Source organism: Neodiprion fabricii, chromosome 4 (genome assembly GCF_021155785.1).
Source record: "Neodiprion fabricii isolate iyNeoFabr1 chromosome 4, iyNeoFabr1.1, whole genome shotgun sequence".
Lineage (NCBI taxonomy): Eukaryota > Metazoa > Arthropoda > Insecta > Hymenoptera > Diprionidae > Neodiprion > Neodiprion fabricii.
Genome location: NC_060242.1, coordinates 11,071,317 through 11,090,211, shown reverse-complemented (window position 1 = coordinate 11,090,211; position 18,895 = coordinate 11,071,317). Strand labels below are relative to the sequence as shown.

At 41.7% G+C, this 18,895-nt stretch overlaps 1 long non-coding RNA gene and 1 pseudogene across 1 annotated transcript; both read left to right on the top strand.

The window, feature by feature from the left end:
* The first annotated feature begins 1,680 nt into the window (after positions 1-1,680).
* Positions 1,681-2,133, top strand: LOC124179590. Its single transcript, XR_006870107.1, has 2 exons — positions 1,681-1,985; positions 2,070-2,133. It is a non-coding gene; the product is annotated as an uncharacterized LOC124179590 (long non-coding RNA).
* Positions 2,134-17,864: 15,731 nt separating this feature from the next.
* LOC124181757 lies at positions 17,865-18,019 on the top strand (annotated as a pseudogene).
* Positions 18,020-18,895: the final 876 nt, after the last annotated feature.

The window sequence follows — 18,895 nt, the reverse complement described above, 5'->3', positions numbered from 1 at the left end:
GTCAATATTGGGGGGAAAGCTTAGGTTGGAAGAAAATTTTACAGCCTAATGTACCCCAAAGGTCCCTCTAAATCTGTAGATCGATCGGTTCAGCGGTTTTCCTGGACCGATTGATTGGAATTTTGAAAAAATTAAGAGAACAAGGTCCCTTAAGAAACAAAAACCTTGTTCCCTTGATTTTTTCAAAATTTCAATCAATCGGTCCAAGAAAACCGCTGAACCGATCGATCTACCGATTAAGGGGGACCTTTGGGATACATTAGGCTGTAAAATTGTCTTCTAACCTAAGCCTTCCCCCTAATATTGACGAAGATACAGTCGATTATCCAAAAATTCCTTAAGAAACAAAAACCTTGTTCCCTTAATTTTTTCAAAATTTCAATCAATCGGTCCAGAAAAACCGCTGAACCGATTGATCTACCGATTGAGAGGGACCTTTGGTGTACATCAGACTGTAAAATTTTCTTCTAACCTAAGCTTTCCTCCCAATATTGACGAAGATACAGTCGATTATCCAAAAAAAGGCAAAATTGCATTTTTTTGCTCTTTTTTCACGTTAACGCTACAGGTGGAAAAAAAATTTTTTTGACATCAACCATGACGGATTTTTGTAGAAAGTTTTCTGCAAAAAAATAAACTGCCCTTCGGCTCGCTGTGCGACCAGTAGTTCCAGAGATATCGGCAGTTGAGTGAAAAAGGATCCTTTGGCATTCAAAATTCGATATCTCGAAGACAAATAGTTGTATCGAGGTTTAAAAAAAAGCATCTTAAAGCTGAATAAACAGGCTATGCGACCTATGCATTGGTTTAGCTCGGAAAAATTTTTCCATGCCCGTAGAGCGAAAAAAAAAATGTAAAAAATTTTGAAAATTTTTTCTTCGTGCTTTATCAAAGGATTGCATGGCTAATAGAGCTTCGAAAAATTTTTAACCTGGAAAATTCAGAAACTAGAGTCATTAAGCTTAAAAAGCTTTGTTTTTTATTCCTTGTACGACCATTTTTCACTGAAATACAGCCTGTTGAAAATCACCAAAAAATTTCAAAAATTTTGTTGTTCCCTTAATTTTTGCAAGAAGTGTAGTTTTGTTAACTTTTTCTCTTCTTTGTTATTCTCTTTGGATTTAAACCAGCAAGTATCTTCATTATGGTATCGGTTGCCTTTGTTTAATTTCAAACATATTGTAACGTACTTTGACGTTACGGAAAATAAATATGGATCCGCGAGTTTAATTATCAAGTCAAAAGAAATCAAGAGCGTGAATAAAATATTGTGAAAATGCTTTAATGCAAGATATGTGTTTCTCGTTTTAAGTCTGAAACAAGACTGTTTTTTACAATCATGTTTGTTGACGCAGCAACCTTATTCTTTTGAAAGACATAAGAGGTTTATCAACGTTTTTTTATCTATGCTGACTACTAGATCATTAAAGAGGGGGCAAAACGGGTGATTTCACCCTTCGTAACACTACTCCCCCCCAAGGAAAAGAGTCGTCCCGACTCGGGAAAGATAAAACAATTATAAAAGTGATCTAGCAGTCAGTGCTCAAAAGTGAGTTGGAGCTGTGGCTCTAAAAATTCAAGGACTCCCTTTTTTACTATCCGGCATTTGCCCACAGTCTCAAGGTAAACCACAGAAAACCTTGAGCAGATAGTTGAGCGTTAAATAACTTCGAAAATTTATGTGCCTTGTTTTTACAAAGGTAAGTGTTATCTGGTGTCATGTATCGTCATGAATTTGAGGACATCAAAATCATCCGGATCGTCGTCGAAAAGAAAATTCATTCCTCTTCAGGGAAAATAGTCCAGTGAATCAAACACAGATGAGTACGACGAGGCGGGAAACCATAACTGGAAAAACTCTGGGTCCTAGGCAACGTAAAGGCTGATTTCCTCTGAGAACCGGCACAGGAAACAGGAAAAAGGAATGGGTGACTGAATCCAAGACTTCTTCAGAAACAGCACACCCTAGAGTTTGGAGGACAAATGTGAGTGGTGGTATAACAATTCAAATTCACTCAGTGAATTTGGGAGAATATACAAATAAAATAAATTAAATATGTATTCAAAAGAAAAGAAACGATCTTATCTGAATCACTTCTGCGTCCTTCTTCATAATAAGACCACCAGTCATCTATAGGAATCGGGGAAAGATTGGATGGGAAAAGGCTGTGTCAAGTAACCTGAAAAAGTACTCACAAAAACTGACACTTAAGGTTAATAAAATGTGAAAATCAAGCAATCGCTCATCGACCACGAAAAATAATCGTAGCTCTTTTTACATAAATAAACCAAAGCCTATCCGACACAAAACTTGATTCAAAAGGAGAAGTTTCTAGAAAGAAACAATCGAAGAAAACAAATTCCAAATTGATTAGCAACTCAGAAATGACAAATCATTATAAGGAAAGTAGTCATTAAAGACGGTCCTCATACAATTCCGCCGAACCCACTCAAAAGGACACATCATGAACCCGAACTCAAAAGAACACATTTTCCTAAATGCGGGGGCATTATCACGCAAATGTCTTCCGGACAATATCGAAGATCTCTCAGAAAAGGAAATCTGTGATTTTCTCGATTCCAAATGGGAAGAAATGTCATGTGGCAAGTTAGAAGGATTCCAAGAAAAAGGCAGAACGGATTATTTTTGCCACCCTGCTTCATCCTCCAGTAAGTTCATCATATCGAATAACAAAAATGAATTATAAGAAACATAAAAACATTTTTTTTTAAACAGCTCAGAACCCAAATTATTGGACCATAAAATATCCTTTCACCTCACATTCCACGAGGGAAAGGCTAAATGTTGGATCTGCGGCCAAAGTCTGTTCGTCGCAAAAAGAGGGACGAGTGGATGTAATGAATGCAAAAAAGTGAAAGAGTAAATTAAGAAAATTAAAAATGTTACTCGTTACTTTCTTTTTCAATTATATTGATTGTTGAAATTAGAATAAAGTTTCTTATTAAATAAATCCCTTTTTTTTAAACGCCAAACAAGAAATTTCTCCAACCTTGTCCGTGTGTTATTGCAGAACAAAAACTAGAATAAACTTGGTCGGCTGTGAATTCTGCATTGATAACCAAAACAGAAGCCGACAAAGAAGAAAAGGTTTGTTTTACTAGCCAATCTTCTTGAACCTCATGAATAGTTCTGAGTCGCTCTAAAGAAATACTCGATTCCTCCTCACGGGAACGGGAACTTACTCGAGCAAAAGAAGTTTCTGGGGAAACTCGCAAATAAACAATCAAATCTACTCTAAGCTCAGACGAGCGAATGAGAAGATCGAAATTTTTCATCAATAAATGAGATTCGAAGTCGCGAAAATTACCTAACCTTCGACGAGCTTCTACAAAACAATTGCTACTGAATATCGATCTTTCCATCACCTTTACAGGCAATGAAGTTGTCTGAAGATGTCTTTCTAACATAACCATTTGAGCAAAATGCTGAAAATAATAGCAACAACGATCTGGGTCCTGATACATCAAATATAGAAGATTAATTCCAGCTACATCTCGATATTCCTCAAAAGGTTCTAAAAGTGTGCAGACCTGGAGATCTGCTAAAAACCTCTTGGTGAAAGTTGTTTTTCCGCATCCGATATTTCCTTCAATAATAATCGTAAGCTGTCGAGTTTCACTCAAATGAATTCCAAAAGACAAATTCTTCTCCCAATCGATGATTGACTGTAAAGAAGGTCAAGTCGATCACAGTCGTCAAGGGTGTTCGTTTGAAGATCTAACCTCGAAGGATGTTCCTGGTCTTGGAGAGACTGTTGCAGGTAGATCTTCTTCAAAAGGAGCAAGACGATCCAAGTGAACCACTTTCTGACGCGAATGAGGAGATCTTCGGATTCTATGAACGACATCATTTATCCGGTTAACCACTAAGTAAGGGCCTTCCCAATTTCTTTGTAGCTTTGGACATCGTCCTTTCTGTCTTCGAGGTTGAAAGAGCCAGACAGAATCTCCAGGATTAAATTTTAAATCTCTGGCTCGAATATCATAACGAGTTTTTAATTTATCTGAAGCCATAGAAATTCTATTCCTAGCAAAGTGATGAATTTTTTCTAAACGTTGTTGTAATAAAAAGGCATAATCTGTTTGATGCTGTCTTTGCACAGGAACAGGGCCTTTCTCTAAATCTGACGGAAGTCGAAGATTTCTTCCAGTAAGCATGAGGGCTGGCGTCTGCTTCGTCGTCTCATGAATCGCAGATCTGTAAGATAAGAGGGAGAAAGGGATCCAGGAGTCCCAGTCTCTCTGATTCTGCTCTACGAAGGACGACAAATACTGTAACAAAGTCCGATTCGGACGCTCTATCATGCCGTCAGATTGCGGATGCAAAGGAGTCGTACGAGTTTTTCTAACCCCTAAAATCTGAGTAACCTCTTTCATTAAGGTTGACTCAAAATTTCGGCCTTGATCAGTATGAAGTTCTAGAGGAACTCCGCGTCTACAAATAAACTCTTTAACGAATGCCTGTGCTACAGTGGAGGCTTCTTGATCAGCGAGAGGAACCACTTCAGGCCATTCAGTAGAATAATCAGCAATAACCAAAGCATATTTATTTCCAGAATGGGTTATCGGGAGAGGTCCGAGAATGTCCATTGCTATCCTTTCAAATGGAGCTCCCACGTTGTAAATTTGAAGAGAGCTTTGTCCCTTCGTTCGAGGTCCTTTCTTTGCCGTGCAGATTCGACATCTTCCACACCAATTTTCAACGTCCATCCGGCAACGGGGCCAAAAGTAGAAGTTGCGAATTCTGCCCAGAGTCTTATTTGAAGCGAAATGTCCGCCTGCAGGAGAATCATGATGACGAGCAAGAATCTCTGGAACTCGTGACCTGGGAACCAAAAGTTGCCACCTGATTTCTTTCAAGTCTGCAGATTCCCATTTTCGGTATAAAATTCCATCAATTAAAAGGATAGAGTCCCATTGAGCCCAATAAATTATCAAATCTGGCTCGGCTAAAGATATACCCTGCCACTCCGGGCGAGTTTCTGCTTCTTTCCAAGACTTCACTTGATTCAAAGTGTCGTCCTCTTGTTGCGATTTTCTCCATTCCTCCTGGTTATTTTCAAAAGAAATTTTCCGTATTATGAGAGAGGGGTCACGGTTTTTCTCTAATCGTGCACACTGTTTACACTCTGGCATTTCCTCGCAGGGTCTTCGAGAGAGAGCATCGGCGTTTCCATGATGAATTCCTGCTCGATGACGAATATCAAAATCGTACTGACCAAGCCTTTCTATCCATCTAGCTGCCTGACCTTCGGGAGATTTGAACGAAAGTAGCCACCTGAAAGAAGCATGATCTGTACGTAACAAAAATCTCCTGCCGTACAAATAATGGTGAAAATGTACTACGGTCTTAACAACAGCTAAAAGCTCTCTACGAGTGACACAATAATTCCTCTCGGTTTTACTCAAAACTCAGCTGAAATAGCTTATCACTCTCTCCTGACCTCCTTGAATTTGTGACAGAACCCCGCCTATTCCTGAAAGAGAGGCATCCGTATCTAAAATGAAAGGAATTTCGACCTCTGGATGAGCTAAAATCGGCGAAGAAATAAGATTTTCTTTTAATTTCTTGAAAGCCTCTTCGCATTCCGGGGTACAGTCAAAAGGAATCTTGATTCCGGTCAAGTGATGGAGAGGTTTAGCTATACTAGCGAAACCTTTTACAAATCTTCTGTAATACGTACAAAGGCCTAAACAGCTTTGAATTTGTTCTTTATTCTTAGGTGTCGGCCAAGAAGAAACCTTCTCTATTTTGGATCTTCACACTTTGTGCTGAGACGATATGTCCGAGGAAGCCTACTTCTTTCGGGAACAGATGGCATTTTTTCGGGCTCAATTTTAGGCCTGCTTGCTTCAGCCTAGCGAAAACTTGTCTGAGATTTTGAACTTCTTCTTCAAAGTTCTTACCAAAAACAATTATATCGTCTAAATAAACGAGGCATATTTTGCCAGTGAGCCCATGGAGAACAGCCTCCATCATTCGTTCAAAGGTAGCCGGGGCATTACTCAAACCAAACGGCATAACCTTGAACTGCCACAATCTTCCTAAACCCGTAACAAAAGCTGTTTTTTCTTTATCTAGAGGATCCATTTCGACCTGCCAGTATCCGCTCTGAAGATCTATGGTGCTGAACCAAGTTGCACCAGCTATCAGGTCGAGTGTCTCGTCGATTCTGGGTAGAGGGTAAGAATCTTTCTTCGTTATATCGTTCAGCTTCCTGTAATCGATACAAAATCGTTTGGATCCGTCCTTTTTGTTAACAAGGACGATTGGTGAGGCACAGGGACTAGACGATGGTTCAATCACATCGTTCTTTAGCATGTCTTTCACAAGTTTCTTCACCTCTTCTCGGGCGTTGAGAGCGAGTCTTCGAGGAACTTGTTTTATTGGCGAACTCTCTCCGACGTCGATCTTGTGCTTGACAGAAGTACATTGGCCCTTATCACCACTATCTTTGGCGAAAGAATCTACAAATTCTAGCAAAAGAGATTTAGGCGATTCTACCTGAGCTGAATTTAACGAAATCGAAGATTTCTCAACAAGGCTCCGTAAATGTAAAGGGAAATGTTGTTGAAAATCATCCTCTGAAAGTTCTATTTCCCGAATTCTAGGAGGAGTCCAATAAATTCCATTTCTATTTGTACAAAGAGTTATTTCCCGATTGTTTGAAGCTAGTGAATTTCTCTTAGTCGAGATAACACAGTTATGAGCTGTAAGAAAGTCTATTCCCAAAATACCTTCATCCTCTATATCTGCTATAAAAACCTCATGTGGAGAGTCGATAGAAAAAGGTTAATTTGGACAGTAACCTGTCTCAAAACCGGGTTCGTCTCTCCAGTGGCTGTTCGCAGAGATAAAGAGGGAACAATCTGGTCATCGGATTTAAAGAGATCCGATCGAACTACGGTTATTTCCGCGCCGGTGTCCATTACCCATAGACAATCGACGCCATTTACAGTACCGCACGCTTAAAGACCAGACTGTCGTAGATTTCCAATTGAAAACTGTTTTCTAAGAGGGCTTTCACTCCTAACAATCTGCGATGATTTTCGCCCCGACAAATCATCTGGAATTAGTTTTTTGGGTGAGTTCCTGTTGAAGAACTCGACTGAGGATTTGCTTCCCCTATTTCTATATTTCTCTTACGCCAGTTATAAGAGTTTGGATTCAAGTCTTGCATCGGTTCTCTACTAATTTTTTTAATTAGAAAACAATGATTGGCGTCGTGGCCTGTTTTTTTACAAAATATACAAGTCAAGCCGGTTTGACTTGTCATGACCGCGTTCTTATTTACACGCTTGTTTTTTCTGGTTTTGAAAAAAACCTCGATTTCTTGGTTTAAAATTACTATTGTTATTTTTATTTCTATAATTTTGAGGTTTTGGCTCTTCCGAGTGTTCAAAACTTCGTCTTTCTGAGGTGCTTTCTGACACCTCAATTCAACGAAGCTGGTTCAACCCAAAATATTGTTTCCTCAAAGCCTCCACCTCGAGGGCTTTGGCCGTTGCCTCCCGCAGAGAAGTGAGACCCGATATCCCAACGGCCATTTCAATTTCTGGATCATTGATTGCGTTTAAGAAAGCTCGTGTCGCTGATAAATTACGAGACGGCTCGTGATCTGGCAAAGATACACGAGAAAGCCGTTCAACATCTTGACTAAGAGACGCGAGGTCTTCGTCTCGTCCTTGTCTTCTAGTCTGTAATTGAGCTGTGTACAGTTTTGTCAAGTGGTCATTTCCGTATCTCAACTTAAGTGCGGAGCTAAGTTTTTCATAGTCAGAAATTCCTTCCTCAGACAATGCCGTTAAAACATTCAAAGCCGGCGTTCGAAGACAAGAGGCAAGGCTGTGGGCCCTCATGGCGGAGTCCCACTGGTTTTGTTTTGCAATTGTATTGAACTGACGTTCATAATCTGCCCATAGAATCTTTTCATCAAAAATTGGCGGTTTCAAAGGATGAAAAGGTTTCTCGTTAATTTGAGAAGTAACCCCAGGAAATCTTGTATTATTTTATTGACTTAAATGGAAATAACGAGGTTGAATGTGAGGCAGAGGCTCGGAAAAGCCAACCTCATTATTAACTGTTTCTCTACCAATTGGGGATTCGTCTATTCCCCTAATAAACGGCACAGACCTTGAGTCTCGTACATCCTAAAATTGTCCTGGATGTTGGACCTGTCGAACAGCGGGAACGGGGAGAGGAGACGGAACAGGAGAGGGAAGCGGAGTAACGACTCTGGAACCTCGTGGGGTGACAGCCGGTTATCCTGAGCCATTCACCTGATGAACAGCCTGAAGAGCTGCCACAGTCGTCCAGAACAGTTCAGGTAGACTGGTCTCGGATCGTTCTTGAGCTTCTGTATCAAGCCCCCGCTGCTCCAACTGAGAGGCAATTTCCCTTTCTCGTTGTTCTTGTTCTCTGTTTCGCTACCCCAACTGAGAGGCAAGTTCTCTTTCTCGTTGTTCTTGTTCTCTTTTTCGCTGCTCTAGTTGATCACGAAGCAGCTGAAGAAGTTGGTGTTGTTGACGCTCAGCGGCTTCTTGTTGTTGAGACATGATCTTCAGTAGATCAATCTGAGAGACTGTCGCAGGAATTGGATGAGGGTCCACTGAAGGTGATGGAATCGTTTCAGGGACCCGCGGATTCTCCATAACGAAAGGTTCTTCTCCGCCACTTTCCCTTCGACGTGAGCGCGTCAAACGACTGTTGCTCATAGTTTATTTCACGCACTGAATTGACTTAATTGAAAAAAAACTCAAGATCCCACTTTTGACACCACTGTAACGTACTTTGACGTTACGGAAAATAAATATGGATCCGCGAGTGTAATTATCAAGTCAAAAGAAATCAAGAGCGTGAACAAAATATTGTGAAAATGCTTTAATGCAAGATATGTGTTTCTCGTTTTAAGTCTGAAACAAGACTGTTTTTTACAATAATGTTGGTTGACGCAGCAACCTTATTCTTTTGAAAGACACAAGAGGTTTATAAACGTCTTTTATCTATGCTGACTACTAGATCATTAAAGAGGGGGAAAAACGGGTGATTTCACCCAAAGAGTATAGGATAGAGTGGAAGCTGGGGATATACGGTACACAGCGCTGTCACGGGTGGGAACCAGAACTATTCACCCTTCTTTACCTCTCTTGCCCCTCGTCCACACCGCGACGGTTATCGTTGGCGTCGCCATTGCGCCATTTTATAAAGTTGCGAACGACGCGTCTCGCAGAAAGAAGCTTGAAAAGTTTGATCAACAAAATTTATAAACATGGTTCGCTGTCATGTGAAAGGATGCGGCAGAAGTGCACGGAAAGATAAAGAACACCATTTCTTTCGACAGCCTAAAAATACGGAATTGTAAGTAAAAAAATCAACAGAATCTATCAATTCTAGGTTATGAGTGAAATCATCGAAGATTCATGTCATTGAAGTGGAGAGACGACTGTAATTTCGTGCTCACAATCAGAGTAGAAAATAGTATTATTTAATAATTCTTCCATTACTCATTTACAGGCGCAAAAAATGGCGAGAGTTTGCTAAAGTACCAGGCAGTCCTACTCACTTACGTATATGCTTAGACCATTTTGAGCCAAAGTGCATCCGTAAAAAATGTCCTAGGCCCTTGCTGTTCCCAAAATCAATACCGACAATATTACCAGGTCAATATTTGCAAGGCAATGCACATGGTGTAAATCATCAGCAAACAGTGACATTTGAAAGATCTTCTTTACAAGGTATATTGAATGCAAACATAAATATTTTTTCAAAAATAAACGTGATCATTAATAAAACATGTAAAATTATTAGATGAATGCTCGCACAAGGATAATAGCATCGTTATGGATGTAACCAAAGCAACGGGAGAAGATCCGACTGTCATTGATATCCAGACGAATAACAAAATACGTATTGTTATCAGAGGTAAGGAATGCCATTGTCAAAGATGAGAAAAGTATTAAATTGTTGAATATCTCATAAAAAATGTTATGAATTGTATATAACAGTATTTATATCAGACGTCATGTCAACAGTATCTTTGATATATTTTATACCTTTAATGTTAGGCTATATGGGTTTTGAATTGTAAATTCTAATGTTAGGCTATATTGGTTTTGAATTGTAAATTGTAATATTAGGCAATTGAGTTTTCATTGAGTTTTTCACATACGATTTATGTTTTTGATTCGTTCTTGAGATGACAAGATTCATGCCGCTACCCAAAATCAATCCTCACTGTCTGATGCTGCTTCAACACCAAATAATTTCGTGCGTATACCAACATCAATACAACTAGTGGATAACTTCTCATCACCGATCACAAAAATGGACACAGATATAGTGGATCATAATCCATCATCATCAAGTGCTCTTTGTAAATCATCGTCTCATCAAATCACCGGTTCTCCAACAAAAAAATCTACTTGTCATACACCGAAATCATCCCGCTTGAATATATCCACATCTCCGAACAGAATAACTCCGCACGATGGAAAATTTAAAAGACATATACTACTCACTCCCAAATCACTGCGTATTAATACTCAAAAGAGAACAATAGCACTATTGCGAAGCAAAGTACAAAAGCTGCAAAAACGAAAGAAAAAAGTAGGAATTGCACAGCGAAGCTCAGAAATCGAATCAATAATTACTCAATCTGCTGAGTATCTTTCAACGGAGGCCCACACATTCTTTGCGTCGCATTTGCGATTATGTAATGTTAAATTATCCCGTAGAAGATACGATGATAAATTAAAAGATATTGCTCTGTCTATAAAATATCATTCTCCTCAAGCATATCGATTTCTAAGAAAAATTATCAATTTACCATCAGAAAGAACGTTAAGTGAATATCAGAAAAAATTTCCTATTTATCCAGGCCTGAACCATACAATTTTAAACCAACTTAGTAGTAATTTTCAAAACGCTGCTACTAAAGATCGTGTCGTTAGCATTTTATTTGATGAAATCTATCTAACTCCCGAAGTACATTACGATAGTCATTGTGATCTATTCAAAGGAATAATTGATGACGGTATTACACGTGAGCCGAAAGAAGCTAGAACTGCTCTAGTTGCAATGATCACATGGATAAATAAACCAATGAAGCAGGCAGTGGGATATTGGTTGTTGGGAAAGAGTGGTAATTCGGACAAAACTCATCAAATTATGTTAAAAACGATTGAAAATATTTTTAGCGTTAATTTAGTTGTTGAATGCATGATTTCTGACCAGGTCCCTAGAAATGTAGGATTACTTAAAAAAGTTGGCGTTACTGCAAAAAAGCCATTCTTTAAATTACCGGGCATTAATCATAAAATTTTCATAATGTTTGATCCACCACACTTGTTAAAATCGATTCGAAATAACCTGAAAGATAAAAGATTGTATTATCGAGGGGGCCTTGTAGATTGGAATGAGATTCGCACAGTTTTTGAATTGAGTCAACTGAAACCCTTAAATCTTATACCAAAAATTGGTGAGCACCACTTCAACTTATCCACTTTCACTAAAATGAATGTTTCGATAGCCGCACAGATCTTCTCGGAATCGATGTACACGGCCCACCTAGTTTATCAAACGATTTTTCCAGAAAAATTTAAAGGGAAGGAAGACAGAACAGGCGAATTTATATCTGATATGGATAAATTATTTGACACGCTAAACTCTCGACTTGAAAGAAAATCATTGCCAAACAAATTAAATTATGCCATCTCAAAAGAGTCTGAACATTATACATTTTTAACGAATATGCTTGTATATCTTGAGCAATGTAAATTTGAAAGAGGAAATGAACCACCTTGTATCAAAGGTTTGATAATAACTATAAATAGTGTTATTCAACTATCGAAAGATCTGCAAGACAAGTATGATATCCATGCCCTGAAAACTCGACGGTTGAACCAGGATCCGTTGGAAAATTTATTTGCGACAATCCGACAACAAAACGGCTGTTCTCACTATCCATCGCCCGTACAGTTTGAAACGGGAATGCGGCATATCTTTATTACCCAATTAACTAAAATTTCCAATGCTACGAATTGTGAAACAGATGATAATGTAATATTTGCTAAACTCAGTAAAATCAATACTTCTATTAAACCTATGATAAATCAGATCCAAATTGCAACTCCAGCGAATTCAACAATACCCTTGTCAAGCACTAATGTTACACAGACTTTAGAATCAGAAATAAATAAAGAAATTGCAGATTTTACCGAAACCAATGCAGTGTATTACATATGTGGTTACTTGGCTACCAAATTTCTTAAAAACCATAAATGTAAGGAGTGTCAGGCATATATGATTCTTCCAGATTCCTCTGTGGCTTATAATGATTATAAATTGTTTACGATTATGAAAAACTATGCTAATACAAATGGCCTCAAGTATTCCACTGAAACACTTTTTAATATTGTGTTGAAATGGGATCAGAAATTTCAAAATATTATTAAAAGCATTTTACATTACAAAGATATTTCGAATGAAATAAACAAAGTACTGCGGAAAGAGTGCCCTTTGTTTAAATTATGCTCCCCAGAAGCTACGAATGTATTCATTAATACATACATCAGAATTCGTTGCTATTGGGAAGCAAGATTCATAAGACGAGCATTAGCGAAGTCCGTAGTACAGTCGAAGAAAGTTGTAGGCGTAGAAAGTAGTAATAAGAAAAATAACGAAAGGAAGAAAATGACTAAATTTTTGTAGTATAATCATGTATTGATATATTGTGATACAACTAGTTTTATCCGAATTTATTGTGATTAATAAAAATATATATCATGTAAATTGTGTTTTCAATTTATCTCCAATTCCTTCATGATGTTACGTTGCGTGCGTGTGTTTGGCGGAACCAAATTGAATATACCGCCTTTTTCGAATGTTTCACGGTTCCGACTCGACAGATGGCGCTAAAACTCGTATATCCTCAATTTACATTGCGGCCTTATGGCAGCTTCCACTCTATCCTATACTCTTTGATTTCACCCTTTGTAACAATATCTTACATAGTAGTTTTTGGTTCAATCTTTTAGCGTGGTTATTATTTGTTTCTTTTTTATACTCCAAATTCTTATTTTTTACTAAATATTCATATTTACCGAGTACATTGAAAAGGTCCTCTGATTCTGTCAGGTTTTTCTTTCAATCTTATTCAATATATGTTTCGGTCGAACTGTTCCTATTAAATCTATTACAGTACCTTTATCCATAGATTTTCTGACTTCAGGTAACAATCGTTCTTTCTTCATAGCATAATCGACTAGTGAACCTTCTAGGTATTTAAAAGATATAGCATACTCTTGTTTACATATGTTTCACAGAATTTTGTTTTCCATGTATTCCAAACTTAAGGGGTTAGGTGGGTTTCAAAATATTAAGAAATCGAATTTTTTTTTTTGCTTATCTTATAATTGAATATGTTGAAAATATTCCTTTAAAATTTTACAACGATCCGAGTCATATTCTAAGAGATATAGCCTTTGGATGTTTTACCCATCAGGCTATAACCAAGCGTAGCGCAGGTATATCGAGGCAGCTGCTTAGCTATTGTTCGTTTATTTTTGTGATGCGAATACTAGGCTTAGGACTTGCCGGATGTAAAAAATTCTGTGGTTTGATGGATATAAGTTCCTAATTCTTGAATGCATCAACGTACAATTTTTATGTTGATAAAATACATGAATGCGTCATAACTGTTGCCGAATCAATTTTGTTGTCTGCTGTAAATCAAGAAAAGAAATTAACGTGTGATAAAAATAATGTTAAAGGTACGACAGATGTTACCGTGTCAGGTGACCGCACGTGGAAAAAACGTAGGCTTGCATCATTATACGGTGTAAGTACGATTATTTACATGTTACTTGAATGTAAATCTTCAATCGCGTTTTTTTCGAAACTACATTTTTGAAATCGGTAGTCACGATTTCTAGAAAACTTATGAACCGATCCCTTTCAAATTTTGCACACTACTTCAAAATAACATTATATCGTGCTTGAACAAAGGAATTTTTTTTTTCTATTCCAAGTAATTTGTCAAGGCCATGAAGGGTGCAAATTTTACTTAAAATAAGGGTTTTTTGTTTTCAACGCCGCCAAAAATGTAATTATTTTTTTTTTTCCTTCGTCCAAGCACGAGTTTTAAACATCTACTAACAGAAAATTTTTGGTTCTTGCATTTCAGATGAATCAGTCACGAGTTATCCTGACTACGCCAAGAGAACTTTTTTTTGAGGGGTCATAGCAGACGACGTGTCCACGCCTTGATTTTCAATATTTTTCAATGAAAATTTCACAAACTACTTATAAAATATGTATCTGTTATTTGTTGAATTGATGGAATGAAATATTCTTTTGATTATATAAAAAAAAATTCATGAAAATGTACCTATTTTGAGCTTTTCAGACCCACCTGACCCCTTAATCTATTGTCTCTTTAATTAACATAAAACTATGCCAATCCAGGACGTTTTTGTCAAGGAAATTTTGAAGCACTTAAATTTTTTTCTATCTTCCGTGATTTCAAATCATTCACATTCTTTTTTAAATGATTCTAACCATTGTTTTGTAGCAACGTATAGTTTCCCAAGCATGTAATGAAAATCGGTCAACAAGAACCAGGTGGTGCGGGTATAAGAAATCGGGGCCTCGCATACTTACGTTTATGACGTTCCGCGGAAAACAAGTCTCGACAAGAACTATTTTGTGTGTGTGTGTGTGTCAAATCCCTTGAGAATAGCCATCTTGCGGCAGCGAAAATGATCAACGGGGCGGGGGGGTAGCGCCGGGGATTCACGGGGGGGGGCGTAGCTCCGCGGATTCGGGGGGGGGGGAGGGGGTAGCGCCGCGGATCCGCAGGAGGGGGTAGGGTGGCACCGCGGATTCATGGGGGGGGGGGGGTAGCGCCGCGGATTCGGCGAAGAAGGGGGAGCAAGGGGGGAAGGAAAAAGAGGGGAGGGGGGGTGGACCAGAACTTTCATAACTACACTACTTGGCAGTCCCGAAACACACAGTAGACGCGCGGCCGACCGGGCTGAAAGACCCGGTCGGCGATAAGTGGCGCACGTCCGAGCCGAGATTTTGTGTCGAAGCTCCCTGGTTGATTCTGCCAGTAGTCATATGCTTGTCTCAAAGATTAAGCCATGCATGTCTCAGTGCAAGCCTAATTAAGGTGAAACCGCGAATGGCTCATTGAATCGGTTATGGTTTCTTAGATCGTACACACATTTACTTAGATAACTGTGGTAATTCTAGAGCTAATACATGCGAACAGAGTTCCGACCAGAGATAGAAAGAATGCTTTTATTAGATCAAAATCAATCGGCGGCGGGTACGTCCCGTCCGCCGTTCACCTTGGTGACTCTGAAGAACTTTGGGCTGATCGCACGGTCTCGTAACAGCGACGCTTCTTTCAAACGTCTGCCTTATCAACTGTCGATGGTAGGCTCTGCGCCTACCATGGTTGTAACGGGTAGCGGGGAATCAGGGTTCGATTCCGGAGAGGGTGCCTGAGAAACGGCTACCACATCCAAGGAAAGCAGCAGGCGCGCAAATCACACACTCCCGGCACGGGAAGGTGGTGACGAAAAATAACGATACGGAACTCATCCGAGGCCCCGTAATCGGAATGAGTTCACTTTAAATCCTTCAACAAGGATCCATTGGAGGGCAAGTCTGGTGCCAGCAGCCGCGGTAATTCCAGCTCCAATAGCGTATATTTAAGTTGTTGCTGTTAAAAAGCTCGTAGTTGAATCTGTGTCCCACGCTGTCGGTTCACCGCTCGCGGTGTCTAACTGACATGATTGTGGGACGTCCTACCAGTGGGCTTAGCCCTCTGGGGCGGCCCAACTAATATTCCATCGCGGTGCTTTTTACTGAGTGTCGAGGTAGGCCGGTACGTTTACTTTAAACAAATTAGAGTGCTTAAAGCAGGCTATTTTCGCCTGAATACTGTGTGCGTGAAATAATGGAATAGGACCTCGGTTCTATTTTGTTGGTTTTCGGAACTCCGAGGTAATAAATAATATGGACAGATTGAGGCATTCGTATTGCGACGTTGGAGGTGAAATTATTGGATCGTCGCAAGACGGACAGAAGCGAAAGCATTTGCCGAAAATGTTTTCTTCAATCAAAAACGAAAGTTCGAGGTTCGAAGGCGATCAGATAGCGCCCTAGTTCTAACCATAAACGATGCCAGCTAGCGATCCGCCGAAGTTCCTCCGTTGACTCGGCGGGCAGCTTCCGGGAAACTAAAGCTTTTGGGTTCCAGGGGAAGTATAGTTGCAAAGCTGAAACTTAAAGGAGTTAAAGGGCACCACCAGGAGTGGAGCCTGCGACTTAATTTGACTCAACACGGGAAACCTCACCAGGCCCGGACACCGGAAGGATTGACAGATTAAGACCTCTTTCTTGATTCGGTGGGTGGTGGTGCATGGTCGTTCTTAGTTGGTGAAGCGATTTGTCTGGTTGATTCCGATGACAAACGAGACTCTAGCCTGCTAAATAAGCGTACCTTTCGGTATCTCGAAGGCCCCCGGCCTCCGTCGGGCGGTTTTTACTACCGGCGTACAAATAAATCTTCTTTGAAGGACATGCGGCTTCTAGCCGCACGAGATTGAGCAATAACAGGTCTGTGATGCCCTTAGATGTTCTGGGCCGCACGCGCGCTACACTGAAGGAATCAGCGTGTCTTCCCTGGCCGAAAGGCCAGGGTAACCCGCTGAACCTCCTTCGTGCTAGGGATTAGGGCTTGTAATTATTCCCCATGAACGTGGAATTCCCAATAAGCGCGAGTCATAAGCTCGCGTTGATTACGTCCCTGCCCTTTGTACACACCGCCCGTCGCTACTACCGATTGAATGATTTAGTGAGGTCTTCGGACTGGTACGCGGCAATATCTCGGCATTGCCGATGTAGCCGGGAAGACAACCGAACTTGATCATTCGGAGGAAGTAAAAGTCGTAACAAGGTTTCCGTAAGTGAATCTGCGGCAGGATCATTAACGTTTTGTACTGCCGAAGCAGCGACTCGTGAGCGCGCGGGGCTGTCTCGCCGCGGGAGCGGCGTGTTACGCCCACGTGTCGCAAACAAAATTTCACAAAACTTTGAACGACGTGACGGTCGGGCGCGGTTGCCGCGGCTCGCAACACATTCGACGCGACAACGAACGCGGTGCTGACGCCGGATCCGATGGGTCCGGCTTTCGCCGCGGTCGCGACGAGCGCAGTCGCCGGCTAAAACCGCCCGACGACCGACTCGCGTTGAGGCGTCGACCCGTCGCTCCGCGTCCAGCGCGGAGCAGCGGCGGGTCGTTCGCGCCTATGGCCGACTCGGTGTCGAGAGGGGACCGCTCCGCGGTCCGCCATGACTCGTTCGACCCGGTCTGGTCGTACGAGAGAGACGTGCGAAGCTGGTCTCAGCGCTTTTTCGCGGGCAGCCTGTCTGCGCCTGGGTGTCCCCGGTGCGACGCCGTTACACCCTGGACGCAGGCCGCAAACGCGGTAGGCTTCGAAGAGAATTTTCGCCCGTACGAGGAAGTTTGCGTCAGCGTCGAGAGCAGCGATGCCGGGGACTCGCTGACGCGGCCCACCGCCGTCCGCCGTCAATCGTTAGCATTGTGAGCCGAACGGGTCCGGCGCCGGTTCATCCCGGCAGAGACGACCCGTGAACTCGAGGCGACGTCGACTCTTGAACTATCGCACGAACGAAATTTGACGCGCGGCGCGCGTTCCTTCCCGCGCGCAACCACGCAAGGGCTGATGCACGCGGCGCCGCGCTCACGACCACAGAAAGCCGGTAACAACCGTAATTTTAGCATTTTTGATGCAAAATTCACATATATGATTACCCTGAACGGTGGATCACTTGGCTCGTGGGTCGATAAAGAACGGAGCTAATTGCGCGTCAACTTGTCAACTGCAGGACACATGAACATCAACGTTTCGAACGCACATCGCGGTCCACGGATACAATTTCCGGACCACGCCTGGCTGAGGGTCGTTCAACAACGACAGACTGTTCCGTCGGCAACGGTGCTGCGAAAACCCTCCCGGGAAAACAGCGCACAGTGCCTTCGCGAGCGAATGACTGGGCGTTCGCAGCCCGTGTCGCGCGCGGGTCGCGCGGCAACGGGTCGAGTCGCCTCAAACAAACACATATGTCACGGTCACGACGCGTCGCCGCAAATCGCAGGGTCGAGCTGTCGCTGCCGTACGTCACGTTCCGGTGCTAGCAATAGTCGAGAGAACGAACGAATTCGGCACGGCGACACACAGACCGCGCGGTCGGTCTGCCGCTCTTGTGATGAAGTTTCGTCCACGTTTCGCCGCGGGAGGCTCTCGGGTCTCCCGTACGGCGGGTGTTTACGGTCGTTTCCGTGGCTCGAACGTATGAAAAATACGTCGTGTCCTCATCCGTGTCGACGGTGCTGTTCTTGAACGAACGACCGTCGCCGACGACGGACTCGCAATCTTACGACGACCTCAGAGCAGGCGAGACTACCCGCTGAATTTAAGCATATCACTAAGCGGAGGAAAAGAAACTAACTAGGATTTCCTTAGTAGCGGCGAGCGAACAGGAAACAGCCCAGCACTGAATCCCGCGGTTCTGCCGCCGGGAAATGTAGTGTTTGGGAGGATCCACTTATCCCGGGGCGTCAGCCCGCGTCCGAGTCCATCTTCGATGGGGCCACTTACCCGTAGTGGGTGCCAGGCCCGTAGTGACCGGGACGCGCCACGGAAGGATCTCTTCATAGAGTCGGGTTGCTTGAGTGTGCAGCTCTGAGTGGGTGGTAAACTCCATCTGAGGCTAAATATAACTACGAGACCGATTGCGAACAAGTACCGTAAGGAAAAGTTGGAAGGAACTTAGAAGAGA